This window comes from Rhipicephalus sanguineus, chromosome 2 (assembly GCF_013339695.2).
Source record: "Rhipicephalus sanguineus isolate Rsan-2018 chromosome 2, BIME_Rsan_1.4, whole genome shotgun sequence".
Lineage (NCBI taxonomy): Eukaryota > Metazoa > Arthropoda > Arachnida > Ixodida > Ixodidae > Rhipicephalus > Rhipicephalus sanguineus.
The window spans coordinates 220,349,657-220,367,975 of record NC_051177.1 but is presented as its reverse complement, the minus strand read 5'-3'; the positions used below and the strand labels follow the sequence as shown (position 1 = coordinate 220,367,975).

The following is an 18,319-nucleotide window of genomic DNA, read 5'->3' as shown; positions in this document are numbered from 1 at the left end:
CATGCGCAGTAAGGGTCGTCACACCGCACACCACCACCGGTTTGAGCTCCGCTAAAAGATGCTTCGCATCTAAAATGCCACACGGCGTCGTTTTCTCAGACGACAAGCGAGGACCCGCCCCAGCGACAGCCGCGTACCCGATTTCCGGGGATGTTTGCTGCAGTTCGGTTCTGCGGAATCCCGCAAGGCAGCGGAAGGGTTATGAACGGGAAACTGAGAACCGGCCGTCCGTAGCACGAAGACACAAGAAAATGCATACAGATGTCTCAGTAAGAAAGCTTCTTAGTTTCCGAAAAATTCGTCCTGTCCGGGAATCGAACCCGGGACCAACGCCTTTCCGCTGGGCGGTCCCTCTACCAACTGAGCTATCTGGGAAGGTATCAATTGGCAGCGCGAGGGCGAATAAAGACTCAGGCTCAGACCAGCTTCCTCCATAACAAAGGGAAAAATTCGGAAGCCCTTTCCCTGTGGGGGCGCAAGCGAAGCTTGGCGTGCCCGACCAACTGCTTTTCTTTCTGTCTTTTCTTTTTTGCTTTCGCACTGAGCAATTCTCTCTCCTAACGTAAGCATTCAGTTTTATTATAAGTAGCGGCCATCCCAAGAACGCCACTTTCGGGATCAATTGGCATGGCGTTTTTGTAGTGCTTCCATTGGAGCTAGTTGGTAGGGCATTGCGAAGTGAAACGATGTGCTGCATAGATGAACTGTGAAGAATGATACAACACGAAACGGACAAGGACCTTGGCGTTTTTCATGTTCTTTCCAGCGCTTGTGAGCCTATAGAGCGGCCCAACGAAAGGACCATCACGCGATCATGAAAACGCGGGTTAGGAATCCAATTTTCACAATGAAACAATTTTCGAAATGCGCAATTCCTTGTATCGAGCTTAGGCGTTGTCCAGCAGATCGCGTTATTCCGCCAGCACGAAATGTTTCAATGAGGCGCCCATAGCAATTGTACTGTATCACAAATGCTTTGCGCATCGTCGGTAGGACGCATTCCTATGCTTCAGTTCAGTTCGCGTTGGGCAAGCAAAAAAAAAAATGGCCTATGGCCTAGTGGCCGAAGCACTCGCTCCCTGACCAGCGGGACCCGGGTTCGAACCCCAGCTCTGGAAAGAAAATTTATTCAGTTTCTTTTTTTTTCCTTTTCTGGTGCTCGCCAGATGTGGATGAGGAGTGTTATCTGGGCGAGGAGGGTTTCTTGGAACACAACTATCACCAGCTAAACAAACCAGTCAGTACAAGCTTCGCTATAGAATGCGCCCTTGACATTCCGCTGGACACCACTTCCGCGAGCTGTATCACGAGACGTGCCAACGCCACATTTATTCATGAAAAAGACGAGAGGGTCACTGCAGCGGAGAACGAAGACGCGCTCGCGAATGAGCCAGCTCGGTCGTCTTCGCAAGCACTCGAATGCTGCACCCCAAACTCGTACCCGTTCGCCCTTGATCAGGTTTTAGTTCTGGATCGCGATGTCGCGTAGTGAAAGCGGCGTTTATCGAAACGTGCTGCACAACACGCTTTCATGGCCACTCGCTCGCTACGCTCCTCCGGACCGCCATGTTGGTCTCCTTGGCGCGCCACCTGCAATTGCGCATTCTGGCAGTCGCCTGAAATGCGTTGGAAGAAAGTGGCAATTGCTTAGTGGACTGGAAACAGTCAACTGCTAGGATGTTTCGGACAAAAAAAGATTTGGTCACACAGGAGCCTTCCGGATGGTGAAGAATCTCATCTCATTGCTTGGAAAGTTTATTCCGAGAGCGTTGTTTCTCGTGCATATAACAAATTTGGTTTATGAGTTATTCAAGAATTTGCGTTTAACATATTCTAAGTTGTATAAAATTACTGCTATTTTTCTGCTGTACGCGCCTCTAGAGCGTCTGCCAGAATGCACCATTTCTGCTCTTCTAATATTGTAAGATGTCTAAAAAATCAGTATTTACTGAGCGAAACATATGTTTGGTGTTGAAAATACTTTTCGACCGCAGAAGTTTGAAATATCATTAGTACCAGCAGAGTCCTTCAATGAATTGAAGGACTCTGACACTAGTGAAACTTCAACGGCACCACTGCACTGCCTTGAAGTTTCATTCCCACTGAAACGACACCGTAAAACTCACCGTCACGTTTTCGCGCTGTTTCCTCACTGTATCTGCACCATGTGGCCCTTCAAGTCACCCTCCAACAAAACAATATGAGCGCGGAAGCAAGTCAAATCAAGGCAGGCGGAGAGGCAAACCGGTGCAATGATAAAATATCGCTCTTTTCGTTTCTGAGGTCGCTGCACGAGCGTTTTTTGCAGCGACGCTGCATACACCCCGTTAGTCTGAAAATTTGGTGGCGTCAACACAAAACTCCTAAAGAGCATATGTGTCACACAAATTGGACAAATCCCACCACTCATTAACAGACGCTCGTGTGCTCCTCTGCTAGCGGGACGGCGCTGTAAGCGCTCAATGGTGACGGACGCACGCCACATCGGCTCCGTAGATTTTCTTCAATTTCTGCGGGCCACCACCACCATACCCCTCAAATCTGGGCTCATCGTCACCACAAAGTTCTACGTTTCACCTAGACGCCACCCTCGTCCAGGTGGGCCCAGCTTCGGCAACAGTGTCTAGCAAAAAATGTCCCGAGAGGGAACCTGGCAATACGAATTTGACGCGCTTCCGCGAAATTCTGGCCTATTACCGTGCTTCGCGCCGCCTCTACCCAGACCCTGCACGTGGTCTAGAGAAAGCGGACTACTACGCCGCCTCCAGACGAACACCTATCTCAGTCCAGCGCTCGCCAGGCACTTCTTGCCGGAAATCAATGGCACCTGCTCGACCTGTCAGGTCCTCGCCGACACCTATCACGTTGTAGCTTCGTGCACCACCAGCCAACTTCCTTTCTCAACCCCCATCCCAACTAGGGAGGCTTGGGAGGAGTACCTGCTCGGCTGCTCTACTTTGGATGATCAACGCTCCTTGGTGACGCGAGCTCGGGCAGCGGCAAGCTCCATTCGCGTCCCGGAATAGGGTCTGCCCACTCAAGCACGCAGTGTATTGCACAGCAACTCTTTGGTTAACTCTCTGAAATAAAGATGTTTTCTACCACCACCACCTCTGACAGCAGATGCGCACGCTCCTTTCGTTTGCACCTTGGACGCCGAGGAAGGGCATTAAGAGAGGTGGAAAGATGAGCCGAGACTCGTGCACAACTGCAACGCCACAGCTAAATATCGACCTCTGGGGCCCTTTAACAAATGAAGGCAGACGCCATATATTTCTTCGCAGTCAGGCATACAGCATAGAGCTCAGTATTTGTTTCAATAAAGAAAACCACAAAACGAGCATGCAAGCCGCATGCTGGGTGATAAGGCGCCTGTGAACATTGAGAAGAGCCTTCCACGCGTTCCCGGTAAACATTAGGTTGCAGCTGCTTTGCACTTCACAGGACGGCTTCGAATGACGTCAAATGGCCCTTGCTTTTCCCCGCGTGTGCTTCCTGCTTTCATATATAAAAGCGAGACCTGTCTCGGAACGCATTCAGTTCATTCTAAGACTGCCATGGATGAATGCAATGCTGTGGAAAAGGAACAGATTCGTCTAGCTGAAAATTGTCGAGGAACCAATCCCGGTCTACCAGAGCGGCCACAAAGCGGTTATCACTACCACTACCATTGCTCTAAAGTAAGAATGAAACATACCCCCCCCCCTCCCATCAGCATCTGTGGTGTTTGATACAGCTTCGCTGAACATTCACGTTCGCAGGGCGGGATGGCGGCCAATTTATTTATAAAGCAGTAGTCGACAATATATATATATATATATATATATATATATATATATATATATATATATATATATATATATATATATAGATAGATATATATATATATATATATATATATATATATATATGTGTGTGTGTGTGTGTGTGTGTGTGAAAAAGAAGACAGACACACGTCGAAAAACAGAATGGTTTCTTTACGTTTCGGCCGTGGGACACGCCGACACGTAAAGAAACCATTCTGTTTTTCGACGTGTGTTGTCTTTTTTATTCATCATATTTACCGGCGTCCAAGAAGTTATTCCCTGCAATTATATATATATATATATATATATATATATATATATATATATATATATATATATACAGAAAGAGAGAGAGAGAGACAGAACACGGCTCTTTCGCTAAAAGGAGAACGCAGGGAGTGACGCCCTCATCGGCGGTATAATGAGAGCGGCCGGCGGTTCAATATGCCGCCGGGAAGGGCACGTGCTCAGCCGCAGGACCATTCGTCTTGCGCATCGTCACGCTTCTATATTCGACGAGTGCGCCTGCTTATGCGCACCCCGACAGCCGCCTGTTTTTCTGCACTTTGTGTGGCACTGCTTTTGCACGCTGTGTTTGTTGGCAGTGCCCACCTCTCGAGAGCCGCATTCAATATTCTTCGCGTATTTCGCGTGCACGGCTTATTCCGCATTTTTTGGTCGGCCGGCTTTGACTCGTCCTTTAAGCGGAGCCTAAGCGAAGCCAGTGGCGCCATCCTGGTTTGCGGAACCCTTGCATAATTTAAAGATGGCTCTATAGCGACGGCCATCGCTACGATCCTCAAAAATGTTTTTCTCTTTTCTGAGTCCGGAAGCGGCAGCGTAAATGCAGGTAACCATAACTCTCACTTGAGCGGTACTGACCGATTCATGTTTCACGGGCTTTCTTCGGTCTTGCTGTGTCCAGCTTATTCGTTCATACTGCCACCGTCGCATGCTCATCATTTATCTGCATATGATTGTGTTCGCAAGCACGACATTCAGTGGAGGGAGCACAGCGCAAAAGAAGGCGGGTACAAGGAAGGCGACACACACACAACACTTTATTCACATGCCCGCAGAAGGTGGTGTCCGCATTCTATGCAAAAAAGTTGCGACTCCCAGGTTAGTCGCTTTTTACCTGCCGGGTATACGAAGGCTTTGGTTTCAGCTGTTGCGGAAAAGCTTTTCAAGCAAATCAAGCGTGGTGAAAACGGCCGCGTACCAGATGCGCCTGTTGAAAAAAAAAAACGCAGTAATTCCGTACATACACGATCTGTGCCACAAACTCAAGAGGGCAGGGCAGCATGCTCGCGTTACGGTAGTGTTCTTCACACGGGAAAAGTTGTCGAAGCTTTGCAAGTTTGCTTCAACTGGCCGCAGTAACGGCTGTTCTGTAAAACACGGTAAGCAGTTCGTGCCCTGTGCAGCTAGAGTGGTATACGTGATTCATCTGTCTTCCGGCAGGTGCTTAAATGACTGTCTAAGAGAGCACCATAACAATGTGTACAAGGCGGTTCAAGGCCACGTGGGCATCCACCGCCGAGATTGCGGCTGTGCGCCTTTGGAAAAAGCCAGGTGCTGACTAAGCATAACTCACAGTTGTCAAGTAAAATCATCGAGGCAGATTTTATCATAAAGTGCGATAGCGCGCACGTCAGTACTCCTTCAATAGCACCTTCATCTCACGAAATTTCATATCTAAACAGTACATGAATGACGCACCCTTTTTGTATTGTGCGCCGCATCAAGAAAAAACTTATTCGTCATTTTTCCTGGTTGTGGCGCGTGCCAGTGGAATGCATGCTCATCCTTTCCGACCTATGAACAAAGTGCCGTAAGCGAGCGCTGCGTACGCGTCGCCACCGTTGTACCCGTCTTCTTTTGAGCTGTGTTCCCTCCAATGTTTCACCAACGTGCCCAAGCTTCGACGCGAAGACGATACTCAGGATATTCTTGAAAACTGGAGATTTGATTCCGCTACAAGAAAAAAAGTTACGAAGACGAAAGGTGAAAGCTGTGAGAACAAGTTCCGGTGCCTCCATCCCATAGCACACAGGGTCGCATAAAAGGATGCAGCTAGCGGAATGCAGCCTACTGGGACAAAAACATATTAGTCTTCGAACGCCGCCGCTAGACAGGGGATAATCAAGCAGACATAAAAAACGGCAGTCGCCATATCACATCACTGCACTAAAAGCAGTTATTTTGCTAATGTACCAGGTATGTCATATAATTTTTCTTTAATATCCGGTTCCGAAGTGTAGGCAGTTCACATTGTAACACTCCAGTTTTGTAATTGGTTCTGCATTTGGGTACGCACCAATCTTCTAGACGGCGTGCATTATAACAAACCAAGATTTTTACCAGCCTTGCTTAGCTTGCAAAGGCATAATTATTTTTCAGTAAACAGAGCTTAACGAATCAAAAGATTGTAGCCATACAAGTAAAGTGCGTTGGGGGACTAGTTGGTACGACATTAGCCCCACAACCAGGGCTTAAAGTGAGGGCGGGGGCCGGGGAGGCCTGACCCCACCTCTATTATTTAAGGAGGGGCTCGGCCCCCCCTCGGCAGGTCAACTGTAGCACCGCGGCACCCATTTGACAAGCTCTGGAGTTGAATTTTTTTTTTGCAGTAGTGCTTTGTGCAGAGGACTTATAGCTCTCCAAATTTTTGAATAATTATTTAATTGCAATTATTCGGTTGATAAAGCATCAGCAAAAAAATAAAGAAAAAAAGAAACAGGTGTCATCTTACTGCTGGATGCACAGGGTCGTCTGCGTAACTAGTATGCACATAACGAAAGAAATAACGCATATTGTATACACTTTTCTCTCGTGCATACTAGTTGTGCAGACGGCCCTGTAGCACGATGTGCCAACGCTACCGTAATCCGCTATCCGGCGTACATACTTCCGATTGGGCCCGCCAGGCAAGCTCACAATGTAAAGCGAATTCATTACTCGTAGCCTTGACGTTCAGGCGACAGGACTTATCGTATCGTAATCGCAATGTATGCGTTTATTTTAGCACTGCTGCCGCAATCCAAGCCAAGGTAATTCATCAAAAAGAGGCGATAAATGCACGCCTTCACAGCGCAGCACATGTGAGACTTCCCAACAACAATACAGCGGCACAGTACGACCAGCGCGGCGGGTCGCATGGCATAGCGCATAAGTTGAAGCAGAAGAAATCCAAGACGGCGCCGGAAGCAGCGCCACGGGGCGCCTTTTCGGATGCATGCGAAAAAAAAGCAAAAAATTACTCTCTGACGCAACGGAAAGCTGCCTCAGGTGCCTCAGGAGCACGTAGGTCGGAGGCATTGTTCCGAGGGACCGGTTCACATTCGCAGGTGAACCGGTCTCTCGGAACAATGCCTCCGATCTACGTGCACGGCCTCCGGAACGTGAGGGAAAGAGAAAGGCGGAGCCAAAAACAAACTGCGACGAAGCCTCCCTGATCAGCACAGTCACCCCGGAAGAAGAGACCAAGCCGGTCTCGAAACGTCGGATTTCCTCCAAGAATTTGTGGCTGGAGGTATTTCAACTTCTTAATACGATGAAGAGCACATCGCAACAATCACCGCGCACTTCAGTCACAACTTGAAGTGTTTCGACGACGACAACGGTCAGAGGGAGACACACACGGGGCACCGCTTCTGACAAAGTTTCTTTTTTTTCATTCGAAACGTCTTTATTCCTTCATTCTAACAAGCTTTATTGAGAAAAGACCACATTATATATATATATACCAAGCACTCTCACATATCGTCAGTCGCATTCAAGTAGAACAACTCTTCAGGTGATCATAGAATGCGTGCCGCACTAACGCACTTATCGATTATTCTCTTAACTTCACACATTTATCGTATCTTCTGGCGACAACAGATCAGACGCGGAAATTTTGAATACACTGACAATTTGCCGTTTTGTTGTCACAGTGAACATGGGGATGTGGGGCTTTGTCAAGCTGTTTTTATACAGCTTTTTTCCCCTGTCCCTGCCACTTACTGTACAACTGTACGTGGTAAATAAACTCAACTCAACTCAACTCAATCTACGCAAATGATTTGCTAGGTTCTCCTCTCTCCCATGCCTAACCTTGTTGTGCGGTCTATCATTCAGCGATTTCTCGGTTTGGCCCATGCATTTCCCAGTGCACGACAAGGGAATTTCGTAGACAACTCCAGTCCGATAGCCAACGTGCTTATTTTTGTGATTTGTGATGCAGGCCGGAGCTCTGCGGGGACAATGTTTAGTCATCCTGCAGAGTCTAGAAAGCTCTAACGGAGCAGAGAAGACCATCAGCAGGCTGAGCGAATTTCTTGAATTTATGAGGCACGCGATGCACGTAGGAAATAACGGATAGCTTGACGTTCTCCTGAGGCGGCTCTCCCTTAAGATGGCGGTTTTGCCACTACTTCAAGACTTTTTCCTCTACCGAAACCAGAACAGCCTCTGGGAACCCTGCCTCCTCTAGACAGTCGATTTGCTTGAGAAAAGTAACCGACGATCAGTGTGGGCAGCACTTCATTGAGCAAGCACATATTGGCGATGCTAGGTTTGACAAGCTTGGAATGAAAGGAGCATCGGTTTGTTTGCCTGAGGTCGCACTTCCATTTTAGATCTAAGATTCCTTTAATCAATTATCCGTGTAAGTTGGCAGAATTGACCGAAACTTGGTCAATCGCTTCTATTGAAGACCCGACGTGCAAAATAGTTGTCAAAATATTGCAAGCAACGAAGTCGGCGTCCATGGAATTCCTGTTTACGAGTGGGAAAAATTGTCAAGGAATTTTGAGATCTTGATTACGTTTTAGAAGAGTGGCGGCTTGGGATAGTTTGGTAGGTCATGATTACAGCGGTACCTATATATATATATTAGAACGGTAGGGAACTGCGCGATTGACGGAACACAAGAAGTAGTACACAGGTAAAGCGCAGGACTTCAAACAGATGGGAAGGATTTCTGGAAAAGTCCCCTTAGAAACAGCACAATTATCAGCACAAAAACATTTCCTGGTCTTGTTCATTAATGAAGTATTTAACGCACGTTAACCACCATTAATACGGCAAGCAGTTATAAAGGTCTTCAATATCCATAGTAAAAGCTTTACGTCCGCCGACGTGCTCCTCTGAGAGAAATTAGGCTAGCGCCTCAAAATTACGCATCCGAAAAGGGTCAGAAAAACTCAGTGAGGCTAAGCAGTTCTTCAAGCAACTATATACAGCGATTTGCCGGGTGCCTTTTTCTGCAACAATTGCTCGAAAATGAATTTAGTTAATATGTGTCTCCTGTGAGAAAAAGGAAAAAAGTCTAGAGTAAGCGATTTTGCCTTCTTGAAGTTACGGTCTATCTTATATACCAAGATACTGTCTTAACGAAAGGTTGACAACTCGTTGCCCAACTGCCGATGGTGTAACTTTTAACGCCTTGACGTTCTATTTTATGGCTCTTAACGTCTTTTTCTTAGAACATTCTCTCTGCCATTATTACGAGATACTCTTGCTTATCTGAAATTATAGGTCCTTGTTTCTTCTTCACACAATAATTACCAATGGCTGGATAGCATTAGAAGCGTTAGTTTGATTATTAGATGCCTTGATACTAGCAATCAAATGTAAAATTCAGTGTGAGCGCCCTTCTTCAGGGACTGGTCTAGTGATGCGTGTGAACGAAAGGCTCAGAGAGCAAAATAAACTTGCGGGATTGTTGTTTCAGGCCACTTGTCTTTACGTTGTAGAAGTTGTGCCTGTGAACCGCTTTCCGGGCAGTGTTCTGTTCGTCGATCAAGAAAGAGAAGGACAAGCTGAATCATGAAGTGATAGCCGCTTAAGGAATATCGTGATAAAGAGCCTGGGCGTTCCTTCCGTGACGCTATCAAAAAAGGAGGTTGATTATTTGAACAGCGATATGCAATAGGCAGACAGTCATTACAGTTAGACTTTCATCTGGGCGAGTTCGTTCATAGCAATGGGAAGGCACAGCGCAACTGAGACAATGGACACGAACACGCAACAGCGCTCGTGTGTGTTGCGTGTTCTTGTCCACTGTCTTAGTTTCGCTGTGCCTTCCCATTGCAGAGAGTCATATTGCTAGTCTTATATTTTATTGGTGTTTGGCTTTGAGAGCGTTGTAATTGGCTGGTTCGGCGCCTATACATGTTGCTCCTTCAAAATAAAGTATCAGATGTAGTTCAGCTCTGTCTCTTGTTTTTTTTTTCTCTTCTTTTTTTGCGCGTTTGTGTGCGCTGTGATGTTTCTAAGGTGCGATACCAAACAGCCCACCAAGCCGTCGTCGTATAATTTAGTGATACCGTGGGGCAGACTCGAAACGTCTATTGGCATTCAGGTTAGACTTCAATAAATATTAATGATAAGGCGAGGTTCTGCAATCACTATCATCTAAGAGTTACGGGGTGTACTTAAAAAGAAGCTTTTTGAACTGCGAGATACATTTGTTCCCCTTCGAACACTCTCTTCCAAAAGTTGAAAAGATAAACCGTGGTTTAACAGGCAACTCAGTTGTTCATTACGAAAAATCAGAAGAATCTATCGGTTCAGCTAGACTGAGAAATCGGATAGTCGCTGCATACAGCTAGTTGAGCTAAAACGTAGCTTTAGAGAGCTCGCTGGATCGGCCAAACAAACATACTTCGCTAACTTAGGCCAGAGGCTGGTAGACGATCCGAAGGAATTTTGAAAATAAACGGTAAGGATGACACTTCCACCATTGCACTGGTCCGACAGAATTATTAATGATGCTCCAAGTAAGGTCGAAATTTTTGTTAATTACTTTTCATCGGTATTTCAGTCTAATCTTTCAGATACTAGTGTAGTTAGAACTGTTGATTTTTCTGCCCAAGTCGACGAAATGTCTGATGTTGCCTTTAGTGCGACGGGAGTCGAGAGATTATTGCAAGGCTTGAAACACACGAAAGCGAGTGGTCCGGACAATATCCCGGCATCGTTTCTTATTAACTGCTCGGGCACTCTGTGTTTATATTTATGTCGTTTATTTCAAAATTCCTTAAATGACAGCATTGTTCCTGGCGACTGAAAGCTGGCCCGCATGGTGCCAATTCATAAAAGTGGACAGAGAGACAGAGTTGAGAATCATAGGCCAGTATCTTTAACTAGCATTGTATGCAAAGTTATGGAACATGTGATTTATAGCAGCATCATGTCTCAGCTTGTTGCCAATAACCTTCTTCATCCTAGTCAGCATGGCTTCCGGCAGGGTTTTTCTTGTACGACGCAATTGGCAGAATTTACTCATGACCTTGTCTGAGCTGTCGACAAGCAGCAAAGTGTTGACTGTATATTTCTGAATTTCAGAAAAGCTTTCGACGTTTTTACGCATAATCTCCTGATCGCTAAACTTCGACATTACAGATTGGATGATAGGGTTATTGCTTGGATAGCTGAGTATCTTCGCTCAAGGCAGATGTCTGTAGCTCTCAACCGTTGTTCCTCTAAATATGTTTGTGTGACCTCTGGTGTACCACAGGGATCAGTGTTAGGTACGCTTTTATTTTTGTTATTCATAAATTACATCAGTTTGGGTATCACATCATCATTTAGAATATTTGCAGACGACTGTATAATGTATAGGGTCATCAATAGCGATTTTGACGAACGAGCACTGCAAAACGATTTAGATTTAATTTCCGCATGGTGTGAAAAATGGAAAATGTCGTTGAATGTGAAAAAGAAGTGTCTACGTCACCTTTACCAGAAAACTCTCGCACTGCAGCAATCATTATACGATTAATAACGCTAATCTTCAACAAGTCACAGAATATAAATACCTGGGTGTATTTTTCACTGCTGATTTGAGGTGAAATAAACATGTCACTTACGTTAGGAACAAGGCTGTAGGAACATTGAGTTTTCTGAAACGTAACTTCAGTAGTTTACCACAGAAACTTAGGGAGCAGCTGTATTTTACACGTGTGCGCTGTATACTGCAGTATGCGCGCGTCTGCTGGGACCCATATACTAAGGAACTTGTAGATAAACTTGAAAAAGTGCAGAATAGAGCAGTTCGATTTGTCCTTGGAAATTGTGACAGGATGCTTAGTATGACAGAGAGCAAAAAAACATTAAATTGGCATCTTCTTGAAGACCGTCGTCGATGCCTCGGATTAAAATTCCTTCATAGCATTTTTCATTCGAGAACACGGATCATCAGGCAATTGTATTTTCAACCACCCAACTATGTTTCTCAAGGACGAGATCACCACTTAAAAATACGTTATATTACTTTTAGGGGTGACGCTTTTCGCTACACTTTCTTTGTTCGCACTATAAGAGAGGGGAACACTCTGCCACCGGAAACTGTCTGTATTTGTTCAAATGACGATTTTTTCCATGCTTTATGACTATATTATGCTTTATGATTATATTTATGATTATATGTGTGCTTGATTATATGTACTGTACCCTCGCTGCTGTACCTTCGCCTTATGGCGAAGGAGGTACCTAATAAAAAAATAAATAATAAAAGAAATCTACAACAGCTCTTCCGAGGACCAATAGATGATTTTGTGGTGTAGTAGCAGAAATACTCTTCCTCTTGCATTATTGAAGCTCACGCAGTTTCACTCTCTACAAGAGTTCCGCACGCTCGTTAGCTACCCTCACCCAATCGGCCTACAGCTGCTTCTGGCGGCGATCGTCCCGCGGAGTAGAGCAACGGACCTTGAGGAATTCCTGGTAGAATCTAACTTGGCGGCAGAATTCCGAGGTAAGTATGGCACAATGCCTCCTGTCATGTCTGGTAGATGGTTGCAAAAAGCCGCACGTAAGCTGAACTTAAATAGAGCAAACTAGATTCTTAGAAAACCACGATATAGTCGAAGCAGGGAACAAACAAATGGCAATTAAAGAAGCCAAAGAAGTAGGATCCTTCATATAAGTAGGAGAACACGAGAAAGAGCACAGTGTACTAGAAATAAAGCTTAGAAAGAGATGAAACTCACCTAATTGGCGGGGTTCACAATGAAGACGTTAGAAATACAAAAATGGACACATGAGGCAGTCAGGGCAACACACAACATGTCATTCGCTTGTGGAAAAATTTATGACGTGATGAAGGCGGTAGATATTGTGTTTAACTATGGCTGTTAAAGCGAAAAAAAAAACATATCCGAAGTCGATGAGTACTAACAGGACGCGACGTTCAGGCTTGAGAAAAATATCCGGTAAAGCAATGTTTGAAATGCTAACGACGTGTCATAATTTACGCGAAAGAGGAAATGTCGACATCAAGCCGGTTCTTGTACGTGGGGCTCGCTGGGGCCTCAAATTATTGCCGTCCATGTTCCAATTTGCATTTCCCCTCAATGTTGCTCTGGATAATAGGTGCCTGAGAACAGCCTACCTTCAAAAGATTCGTCTATATCAATCGAGAAGCGCCCGTTGATTGCGTTCACGCGCAAACCAATCACGCCATACTCTGTATACATCAATGGGCAGATCGTCAAATATGCACGGACGCAACCTTTCCTGGGCATCATGATTGACAGAAGTCTTTCGTGGAGCCCCCAGTGCGCGTACTTGAAGAAGAGACGGTTATTTATAGTGCATATATTGAGATTCATGTGCGGCAAATCATGGCGAACATCTGTAGGCTCCATGCTACAGTTTTACAGGGCCCTATTTCTGGGACTACTGCGCTACAGCTTGTCAGTGTTGTTGAGTGCTTGCAAAAACAATATCCGCTCATTGGAGAGTTTTCAGGGTCAGGCACTGCGTATTTGTCCAGGACTGCCCCGATGCGCTTCTACCTACGCTACAATTTTGATTGCAAAGGACCATCCAGTCACGACATGTACCGTTGTCGTTTGCCTCAGAGTGCACACCCGACATACCTCGCGTGTCTCCGACCACCACTTGGCCCTTCTACCCTCCGAAAGACATCGTACTACGTTTTCAGACACTATGCTCAAGCACGTAAACAGCATTTCATGAGGATATACGCCAGCTACAACTATTGCATGTCTCTTGTGGCGCCTCAACCAGCCATAGGCGCGCCTTCAAATTGCGGGTATAAGAAAGAATAAATACCACTCAAGAATAGCATTACAGCAAGCGACACTGCTATTATTACATGAGAAATACTCGGACCGAACTCAGATCATTACTGATGGGTCGGTATCGCCCAACAGCTCATCAGGTGCAGCTGTAGTTGCGGCTGCAGCAATGACAATTAAATTTAAATTGTCGCATGTAATGACGTCTACGGCATCAGAAATTGCTGCTGTCAGAGCCGCTTTACAATATATCGTTCAAGAGCGTCCATGCAAATGGGTCATACATCGAAGGCGAAAATGTTTGAGGCCCGTGTACATAGAAATGCTGGTGTACATAGATTTAGGTGGAAGTTAAACAACCACCGGTGGTCGAAATTTCCGGAGCCCTCCACTACGGCGTCTCTCAAAATCATGTCGTGGTTTCGGGACGTTAAACCCCGGACATTACTATTAAATGGGTCATATTCTGCGATTCGAAGGCAGCACTTCAGAGATTGCAGTTTTTATTTATTTATTTATTTATTTATTTTATTATTTATTTATTTGAAATACTGTCAACCCTCACTTCAGGGTCATTACTGGATGGTACAACACTTGGTATAAATAAAGTAGGTATATACTTATACAACTTACAAAAAAATACAAGCTGAGACATACATTTATACAACATTAGAAGTACTCTCTTACAACCAACAAAAACAAAACGACATTTTAAATCACATAATAATATAGAACAATCTGGATCATTTTTATGACAAATCACAAAAGTGTAGATCAAGTGAGTGCATATATTTGTTAATATCATTCGTATGTACTACGTCACCCGGTAATAGATTCCACGCCTCAATCACTTCAGGGAAGAATGAATGCTGGTACATCTTCGTTCGCGCAAAGTATGGCTGCAGCACTCGCCCTCTCGGTTTGTTTCCCAGGTATTTGTATGTAGTCATTTCTGTTAATTTTAAAATCACCTTCCAATATTTGAAAAACAAACTTTAATCTATGTTTAAGTCTGCGTTTTTCAAGTATCTCTAGACCACAAAATTGTAGCATTTCTGTGAGTGAATCAGTCTTCCTATATTTTGAGCATATAAAGCAAGCCGCAAGCCATTGTATTCTTTCTAGTTTATTTACCAAGACTTTCTGGTGGGGACTCCAGACAATACTAGCATATTCAAGTATTGGTCGTATAAATGTTTTAAAAGCAAGAAGTCTCACGTCCATTCTTGCGCCCTGTAGTTTTTTTCTGAGAAAGTATAACTTCTGTGAAGCTTTAGAACAAACAGTATCAATTTGTATGTCACTTTAAATTTTGCGTAATTGTGAGACCGAAATACTTAAATGCGCCCACTGTCACCAAGCTGTGATTACCGATGTGATATTCGAATGGAATAGTCGCTTCATTCCGAGAAATATGGGTTACGGTCGATTTGGTGTAATTTATTTCCGTTGCCGAAGTTTGACGCTACAAGTGTAATTTCTGCAATCAAAAATGGTGCTTGAAATAAGAAACTGTCACCATCAAGATCGAGCAAGAGGACATGATATTATATATCAGTGGCTACCAGGTCATGCCGGTATAACTGGGAATCAATTAGCCGGCGATGCAGTACGCTCAGCCCATGCAGGAACGAGAGTGGTTCCGATACCTCTATCAAGTACTGATGCGGCAAGACAACTTTATTTGCTAGCTCGAAATCTTACACGCACCTTTTGGTCATCTACCAGCTTCCATAGGTGTCAGCTTTCTCATCGGTATGGCAGAATCCTTTACATGCGACTCCTGCGGAACCGAAGAGACAATCGAACACGTCATGTGCAGCTGCGCTCGTTATGACGGCCAGCGATGCCCTCTCCGGATGCTCTTGGACCAACTGGACACCAGACCATTTTCTGTAGACAAGGTTCTAGGACTTTCAACATGTGCTTCGAGAGCGCAGGGGGCAACTAAAGCGCTACTGAAGTACCTGCAATCAAAGAATCTGAGCGACCATCTGTACACTGGATGTGTTCTCCCAAGTGTGCTTGTGATGCCGCCCATTCCTCTTCTCTTCTCTTCCCCTGTCTCTTTTCGCCCTCTTATCCCTTCTCCCAGTGCAGGGTAGCAATCCGGACGTACGTCTGGCTAACCTCCCTGTCTTTCCTTGCTTCTCTCTCTCTCACTCTATGCGCCGCCCGCATTATTGTTAACCCAAGTGGGTTCTTAACAAACATCAAGATGAGACTTCACCAACGCGAGAATGAAACGTTCGCCCTTGCAATGACGAGTACGACTTTTTGGCAGCAAGCCACAAAAATCACAACAAAAGAGGATGCGTTGTGGGCCTACTTATCGCTAGCGAGGGCACCGTGCGCGGGAGGTACCGAGGTATTTACGCAGCCAATGCGTGATATAAAGCGGCAGGGCAGACGGAGGACCCCCTGGTCGAGAGATCTGTGGCTGCGATATACACAGCTTGGCCCACTACAGCTGTGTGACACGGAAGCAGGTGGGCTGGACATTATAAAGCTGCAGTGCGTGAGATAGGTCATCGTATCTACACTCATACGAGTGTTCAGGGTCGCGATTCTCCCTTGTGGTGGCATTAACAGCGCATGCAAGATCAGGAAACGGTGCAAGACAAGCAGAGACAATGAGGCCAGCGCTCTGTGCCTCTGCTTGTGCTGTCCTGTTTTCTAACACTGTATACGATGCCAAGGCCGCCTAAATAGATGGAGATTTTCACCAAATCGTCCAAGCTTCAAGTCTTCCAACCGCAATTCTCCCAATTACCGCATTCATTGTGATCGACATATTGACAAAACATACAAAGGATAGCTTCACATGGTCATTAACTTGCGAATCAGCCGTGTGAGACTGAATATGCATCGTAATGTCTTGGCAACATACAATGGTTGCACACGGCGTCGCGCAGCTTGCGTCTCACCTTTCTTCCATGCCATCAAATGGACGTTGTTGCACTGGACGTGGCGGCCACCTGTGACACAAACACAGCTGATGAGGATTCGCAATAACGTCAAGCGTGCAATTTCAGCTGCTCAGTTGCATAGCATGTCCGCATCATATAACAGCTTAAAGCATGTGCCTTCTGTGGCTCTTCATGTTCACCGCTTCTGTGACACTGCAGATTGTTTATGCTTGGGAAAACACCAGCATTCGTGCATATTATTTCATGACACCTGCTCTATACGTGAGCACAATTACGCATCTATTCTGCATTTCTTCATGGAGTTTCATGCAATGATCATATATGTCACAAATGAGAGCTTTAGTCAACGGCAACGAATTCGACATTGAATAGCATCAATACGCGATATACAGGCTCTCTCCTTCCAGTAATGAGACTGGGTCTGGTAAAAAAGAATTTATCGATCCCATCAGCGCATATTATTTAAACTCGTAAAAATAGTTTCCTTCGGTCTGATACACCGAGTAAAACGCGATTTCCATACTCAAAGTCAGCTGGCGGGACCTATCTCAAAAGTTATGTGAAAACCCGTTAGACGAGGGGAACACAGTCGAAGCGGTGACCTCTCAGGGTTCTTTTAAGCTTTGGGAACAAGAAGAAGCCTACCGGCCTCAAATCAGGGCTGATTCAGTCATGATGCAGCCCTGACGGGCGCCCGGCAGACTTATTCATGTTCCCAAAGCTCAATAGAAATCTGAAAGGTCGCTGTTTCGACTGTGATGCCCCCGTCCGACGGGTTTTCACATAACTTTTGAGATAGGTAACACCCGCTGACTTTGAGCATGGACATCGCATTGTTCTCGGTGTGTCGGCGCCCAAGGAAGCTACTTTACTGCTCTTGTGGAATGTAAGGCATCACATACGAGCCGGTCGAGTTGCGCTAAAACCAAGGCACTTAACACTGGCGCAATACTCGAACCGATGCACACTCCTGTCTTTTGAAGATGGGGCTGGTCATTCCAAACAATAAAAGTTGACGTTAAGTAAAAGCTGAACAATTCTAAAAACGCACTCCCAGCAAGGCACGAAGTGTTCTGAAACGCTGTGGCACCAAATTCTTGAATGGCATTCTCCACACAGTGTAACAAGTCATTCGGTAGTGAATCAACAGGTTCTTAATATCTATTGAAAAGGGCATCAGACCTTTGCCACAGCTCGTCACAAATTGCAACACTTCCTTACATCTTTTGACTAAAGAGGGGTCATTAACATTTAGAATGTTGAATTGTTTTTGCAAGAATGATGCGATACATTTTTGCCAAGAGCCATTCTTGGACACTATAGCTCTAAATGGTAAATCCACCTTGTGTGTTTTGGCACTGAAAATAATTACAAACAGTCCTTTGGACTGCTTGCCACATTACGACGCAGGTTATCAAGATTCAGATTTCTACAGATTTCTGTAGCTTTAGCTTGTAATTTTTTCAGTGACACATCGTGCTGAACAAAGGCAGCGTCAACTGCTTGCTGCGCGCCTTACCATTGTACACTCGTACAGGTAGTACGGTAA

At 45.3% G+C, this 18,319-nt stretch overlaps 1 protein-coding gene across 2 annotated transcripts in view; it reads right to left on the bottom strand.

Annotated features, from left to right (window-relative positions):
• The window catches only part of LOC119384102 (FMRFamide receptor), a 915,010-nt gene that overhangs the window by 714,709 nt on the left and 181,982 nt on the right, over nucleotides 1-18,319 (bottom strand). For both annotated transcript variants that reach the window (XM_037652394.2, XM_037652395.2), the window contains exon 2: nucleotides 16,768-16,818. The gene's annotated coding sequence lies outside the window, so the exon portion shown is untranslated. The remainder of the gene's footprint in view (nucleotides 1-16,767; nucleotides 16,819-18,319) is intronic.